General features: G+C 44.0%; 1 long non-coding RNA gene across 2 annotated transcripts; it reads left to right on the forward strand.

Annotated features, from left to right (window-relative positions):
• The first annotated feature begins 416 nt into the window (after positions 1–416).
• On the forward strand, positions 417–4000 carry LOC125615013. 2 transcript variants are annotated; one of them, XR_007345575.1, is made up of 3 exons: positions 417–538; positions 2641–2729; positions 3529–4000. It is a non-coding gene; the product is annotated as an uncharacterized LOC125615013 (long non-coding RNA). The 2 variants fall into 2 exon arrangements; XR_007345576.1 differs by having other exon boundaries at positions 3533–4000.
• Positions 4001–7064: the final 3064 nt, after the last annotated feature.

Raw genomic sequence — 7064 nt, forward strand, 5'->3', positions numbered from 1 at the left:
TTCTCTCTTGACATATTTTATCTAATTCAGTTCTCCCAGCAATCCCATGAGTAGGCATTTCTTTCATTTGATAGATGCATAAACTGAGATTCAGCCAGTTGAAATAACTGGCTTCAGATCAGACAGTGAATGAGGGACTGAACCACATCTAGGACCCCGGATTCCTTTCTTATCATTCCATGATGTTTCTTCTAGGCCAGGCTCTGCTTAGTCCTTGACAACAACTACCAGGCATTATTATAACCCATTTTCCAAATGAGAAAATCGAAATTTACCCAAGGGTCTCAGCTCATAAGTGATGAGAGGCAGGTGGTAATATACCACAATCAGCCCTGCAACCACTGTTCTTACTGACTCCAGGGGAAAGAGAGATTGAATGAGTCCTTTTTCTCCTGCTTTCAATCTTCATCAGGCCGGCCTCGCAGGGGCATGCCAAGTGACCCCCCAGGAACCCATCTCCAGCAAGAGAGTTTCAATCACCCTGTCACCCAAGATTGGAAGCTTGGAACATTCTCAGCGCCTGGCTTCTCCACATATGGTGAGTTGCCAAGTTCTTGTCCACGTGCCAGATGTGTCTTGAGTTTCTCTTCCTTCTTTATGACCAAAGCTGCATCTCTATACCAGGTTTTATTACTTTTTTGCCAGTAATTTCAATTGCTTTTCAGTCTTTTCAATTGCTTTCCCTGTCTCTAGCTCCCTCCTTGTGCCTAACTGCGACAAATGCCTTTCTCTTGTCACAAGGCTATGTGACTTAATGAGATGTGGTGGCATGGGGGCGAGGTGTCTGCTGCGGAATGCTTTGGGGTCTGGCCGGTACCTGGATGTGTTACTGGAACCACCACTTTGCAACTATACAAGGATAAAGCTAATAATAGTACTTGTTGAGGGAAGACAGAAAAAATCATGGTGTTTTGAGAAGATAATCATGCTATGCATGTAGCCTGCTTGCCCTGAAGCCCCCAGTTAGGTGAGATAATACATGTCCTTCTTGCTTAAGCCAGTTTTAATTGAGTTTCTGTTATTTGCTGTGGAAAGCATTACCACTGGCAGTCATTTAGCTGAAATACAAATCTAATCACTTTCCTCCTCTGTGGTTTTGCATTGTCATAGGAATCAAGATCGCATTCCTTAATATGGTTCACAGAGCCCCTGATGGGTTCATGGCTCATGAGCCAGACTCTGGTTCTCAGTATCTGCCTCCCACTCCTTTTCCCTAGTACCTTAGGTTACTGTCAGACAATCCCCTTCACTTTCCCTAAACACATCCTGAGCTCCTGTGTCCTTGTGTGCAATCTCTTTTCTCTTTCTCCATTTACTATGCTTCTATTCACTCAAGTGACAATCTTTTGGAGAACTATTTCCTAAACCCTCCAGGCAGAATTAACGAATCCCTTGAGTGTCTCTGAGCACTTGTGTCTGTGTTCTGGTGTTTTCTGCAGACTCATGTCCAATCACAGGCACAGACGCTTCTACATAGAACTCTTTGCTACAACATGAGCTCCTTAAAGACAGGGACCTTTTTTTCCCATCCACTTTGGTAGTTCTGGTATCTTGTACAGGCACTAAGTACTGGCGAGATGGTTATTGATGATATCCTTGTTCATTCAGATTGAAGATAGCATAAGGTTATCAATTGTCATTTATTTTTGTGAAAATAATACTCACAATATTCCTATTACACCCGTATTATCCGCACGTCATAGATGAACACACTGTGCATCCAATGGCTGTATGTATTTGCATACCATTTGCATACTCTTAGGCTAGCCACCAATGGTGGAGCAAGTTTGCAAAAGAAGGGAAAACCACACTCTTCCCATAGAGTTTACAATTTACTTGAGGAGATAAGAAATAATGCAGAATATTTCAATCACAAGAGACGAGCAATACAATGTAATAGGGAAGAGATGCAGAAGGCAACAATTTATTATATTATAGGAGAGGGATGGAAAACATAAGTAACATAAGAATTAAGGCAGAAAATAACACTGCAGTCTCTCAATGGAGATCCACAGAAGAACTTCCGAAAGAGATCCTGAATTTTGAGGATCTGCAGAAAAAAGGCATTGAGAAGTGAAGGCTTAGCAGTGTAGATGTTCATAACTCGGAAGAAAAAGAGTAGGGAAGCCCCAGGAAAGGAATGGGTGTGTGTGCATGGGTAGATGAATGGCTTGATGGATGGGTAGCTGAATGCATGGGTGAATGGACAACTGGCAGCTGGGTGGATAGAAAGAAAAAAGGGGTGTAGGTAGGTGGGTAGGTGGGTGGGTGCATGAATAGAGGAATAAATCCACAGGCTGCAGAGACCAAGGCTCATTTTACCAAGATTACTTTCAAACACAACTAGCAGCATGATGATGGTTTGTAATCTCTACACAGAACAACTTGATTTAACTTGCCCAGATGAAATACAGGCATTGTGGGAATCCAAAATTATTTGTTGAAGTAAAACATCTGACTGTGGTCAAAGCTACAAGGAAAGGCCTGGGCTTAGGGTATAATCAGGCCAGTGTGGCCTTTGGATATTATGTGTGGGTGTGTTTTCTCACAAACACATGTGCAGGAACACACAAAACTTTGTTTGGGGTTTTCTTTTTTTTTTCTTTTCATTGTTTGATTCCAAATTTCTGTTTTGACTAGATTGTCACTTTCTGACTTCCTATGTGGGAGAGCCCAAAGCCCCATGAGTTGGCATGAATGAGACACTTGGACTCATAATAATGGTGGTGGTAAGTGTTTATGTAACTGGAGTAGGAGGGTGCACTGCAGCTGGTTAGGGAGATGGACAGAGTTCATGGGAAAGTGAACTTTACTCTTTAGCCCTATTCTTCTTCCTGACAAATTTAGGTTCTAGGTTGATGGTCTTATGTGATCAATGTGAGGTGGGAATTTCTCTTCCTCTAGACGTAATCCCTGACAACAGAGGAGGCTACATTATTAATCCAATACCCTCCATTTCTGCTTATTCCACAGTGTTACCTGTTCTCTGGGTTCCTGATATTGAGTGTTTGGCTGAGCTGTAGACCCCACAGCCCCAGAGCCTCACATCCGAACATAAAGGTCCTTCCTAAAGTGGGGACAGGAGTGTTGTTTCCAACCTAGGATTTTCCCAGCTGGACCTCATTTTGGTCTAACTCACAATGTTTAGACTCGGTCTGAAATATAATTTGCTTCTCAGCTTTTCTCTCTCTCTCTTTTTTTTTTTTTTTTTCTTTTTTGGTATTTCCTAGCCTAAAATGGCTTCATGGCTTGAGCAACCATCAGCCTGATGTGTTTTGGTTTCTCTGTGAAAGTTTTTCTGGAAGACATTTCACAAGGCATTGCTGGCCTCCATATTCTCTTACTGCTCCAGCTGGAAATCCAAATGGCAAAATTTCTCCATCTCCCTTGCACTGTTGTATAGTCATGTGACCTGAATGGGGTCAATGAAAAGATGTGGAAGTCTATTTGGAGCTTCTTTTCTTCCTTATGTGATCACTGTGAGACAAGCTAACAGGTTACCTTTCCCTCCTATTTCTCATCTTGGAGGCAGAAGTGATATCTTGGACTGTGGCCGCCATCTTGGGACCGTGATGCTACAAGCCTGAGGAAGGAAAGCCAACAGACCCAGGGTGAAACAACAGAAAAGTACCAACAGCCAGAATGTGACCCTTAAGCTTCCAGACGAACACTGAGACCACCTCTATAAACGTCCATATCGTTTCCATCTTTGTTGCTGAGTTCTTTGATACTTGTGGCTGAAGACATTTCTAATGGGTATGGTCTTCCGGTGCCTCACTAAAGGGGGCTGGTAAAAGGGATAAGACAGTGGGAACATGGATTTTTGAGGCTGATCTTGACTAGAAGGAAAAGTATGAGGAGCCAGCAATCAGGGAATGTGTTGACAAAAGGATTTTCCTACTTGAGTTCTTCTAAACACCGAAATGCCTTTTGGCTTGAGTTTGTTGTTGTTTTTGTTGTTTGGGGGAATGGGGGGGGCATTGCTGGGGATGGAACCCAGGGTCTCACATATGCTATGCAAGTACTCTTCCACTGAGCTATACCCTCAGCCTTTGCCTTGAGTTTTAATGCATTCAGTTCCCTTATAGGAAATTCAGGATATTGTTTTAGCAAAACCCCACATTTACCTATACAAATAGCAACTTAAAAATTAGTACTGAAAAAGGAAAGAAAGGAAGAAAAAAAGAAAGAAAGAGAAAGAAAGAATGAATGATTCTGGAATAAAAGCCATTGGGGTATGGATTTTTGGCTGTTTTGTTCAGTGTTTAATTCTCAAAGCCCTAATTGGTACCTAGCACACAGTAGGAGTTTGTTAAATATTTGTTGAATGACGGTGTGCAGTGGCACATGCCTGTAATTCCAGCTACTCTGCAGGATGAAGCAGGTGGATTTAAGTTCAAGGCCAGGCTGGGCAATTTAGTGAGACTGTCTCAAAATATAAAAATAAAAAGGGCTGGGGTGCAGCTCAATGATAGAACACACGGGGGTTCCATCCCCCGTACTGAAAACAATGGAATTTGTTGAATGAGTGAAATACTGAGGCTTTGTCTCAAGGGGTTGTTGTTAGTTAGAAGGTTTGGTGAATTAAAAACCATGAGGCTGGGCTGAGGTTGTGGCTCAGCGGGAAAGCACTCTCCTAGCAGGTGCGGGGGCCCTGGGTTCGATCCTCAACACCACATAAAAATGAATGAATGGAAGAAAGGTATTGTGTCCAACTACAACTAAAAAATAAATATTGAAAAAAACCAACAGAAAACAAAGCCATGAAGCTTATGATCTGGTCACCTTTCTTTGATTGTGAACTTCATTCTTCTTCGTCCAAGGTCTAATATCATGTCAATACATACCTTAAAAAGAGTTGAGAAAAAGCACCAGTTTTGGAGAACTGGCTTGGGAAAAGTGATTTCTCACTTGAACTTCCAGTCGTGGTCTTAACAAGAGGAAAATTCTCTTGGACCTTGAGATTAGTCCAGGAGAGGGAGAATCTAATTTAGGGAAATTTTGAGAAACAGTCCCAAATAGCCCACGTGGAGACTTAAGTTTATTTTAATCATACACTAAGTGTAATGCACTTAGTCTGGAACAGTCGGATCTAAAATTTCCTTCCTAGCCTTACCCCAGCCTTCCTTTCTGAACTTCTGTCACAGGCCTGAAGACCTCTCCCCCCCATTCTCCACTGATTAGCTCCTACTGAACCCTCAAGTTGGAGCTTGGGGGCTGGGGCGCTGGCCTAGCATGTGTGAGGCACTGGGTTCTATTCTTGGCATCGCTCAGAAACAAATGAACAAAATAAAAGTCCATCAACAACCAAAAATATATTTAAAAAAAGATGCCGCTTGGCTTTCCCCAATTTTCCCAGGAAGGGATGCTTTGGTCCCAGGGATCCTGCGTCCCTCATCTTGCCACTCCATAGCAGCTTGTCCGGCTGCCATACATGTTGGGGTTACACCCTTCTATCTTCTTGCCCCAGTACACACGGGGTTGAACCCTCTACAGACAACCATAGCTAATGTGTGCTGACAACTCACTTCGTTCCAGACACGTTCTAGGTGCCTCACACATAAACATGACTTGTTTATTTTTCCCAATAACCCTGAGGTGCTCCTGACGACCCCACAGGCAAGTACTTAATACATTCTGCAATTATTAATTGAGCTGCTACTAGGAGCTTGGCACTGTCTCAGAGTTAAGTAATAGAATATTGAACATGGGGTGGAAGACACTTGCTCTCATGGAGTTGACAGTCTAATTCCAAGGATTCGACTTAATCCTTAGTCCATTTTCTATGGCTAATAACATAATACCATAGACTGGTAAGTTAGAAAGAGAAAGAGGTGTATTTGACTGATAATCCTGGTTTCTGGAAAGTCCAGAGATCCTGGTGCCAGTGTCTGAAAAAGACCTTGTGTTCATCTGCTTTTTGTTGTTGTTGTTACTGTGACAAAAATACCTGAAATAGTGAACTTAAGGGAAAAGGTTGATTTTGGCTCATGGTTTCAAAGATTTCAGTCCATGGTCGCTTGGCCCCATGGTGACACAGTACATCAAGCTGCTTCAGGAAGCAGAGGGGGACTGTTCACCTCACGGTGCCGGCTGGGAAGTGAGTAGAGAAAGAGGAAGGGTCCAGGGTCCCAATAACCCCTTCAAAGGCCTGCCCCCACCCCTAACCTGATCGCCTCTCACTGGGCCCCACCTCTAACAGTTAGGTTCTACCACCTCCCAATAGAGCCATGGAGTGGGGAGCAATCCTTCAACACGGCCTTGGGGCAGACTCCCAGGTCCAAACTGTAGCAGGCCTGGGCTGTGTCACAACATGGCTGCGAAGCAGGTGTGTGGGAGAGGGACACTTGCAAGGGGGAGAGCCAGAGAACCAACTCACTGGATGACAACCTGCTTTTACAATAACGACCTCTGTCCCTTAAGAACACGCAAACAAAACAAAACAAAAACAACAACACCCCCTACACACACACACACACACACACACACACACACACAGGAGACCTAATTCACTCCTAATGGTGGAAAAACGTTAATCCCTCTTCAGGACCTAGTTACATCTCTTAAAATCGCCCTGCCCCTCCAACTCAATACCACCATAGTGGGGACCAAGCTTCCAGTACATGAATCTTTGAGGGTTAAACCATGGCAGAGGGTAAAGTCACCAAGGAAGTAAACAGATCGATGGGCTGATATTTCTAGAAATTGGGCAGGCCTGATGGGATCGAAAGGTAGTGTCCATGTCTGAGGAGTGTGCAGGGGAAGGATCCTCCCCCAGAATGCTACTATTAAAATACCACTGGACGAGGCAGGCGGCAGATGAAAGCCCCAGACTGGGAAACTGCATCCAGCCTGCTGGGCAGAGATCAATCTTTGCCATGAAAGGAAGGACCAAAGAGGAGAGCAAAGCAGCAAGAGCAACAGGGGTCTGAGGTGCACTGGTCCAAGCTGCAGGGGAGAGAGGAGAGTGGCTGCTGAAAAGCTTTGTGACATTGTCGGGGCAGAGAGAGGAGCCCCTGGTAATGAAAGCAATTCCTACAAGTGCCTGGAAATAACTGGCCATG

This window comes from Marmota marmota, unplaced genomic scaffold, assembly GCF_001458135.2.
Source record: "Marmota marmota marmota unplaced genomic scaffold, marMar, whole genome shotgun sequence".
Classification (NCBI taxonomy): domain Eukaryota; kingdom Metazoa; phylum Chordata; class Mammalia; order Rodentia; family Sciuridae; genus Marmota; species Marmota marmota.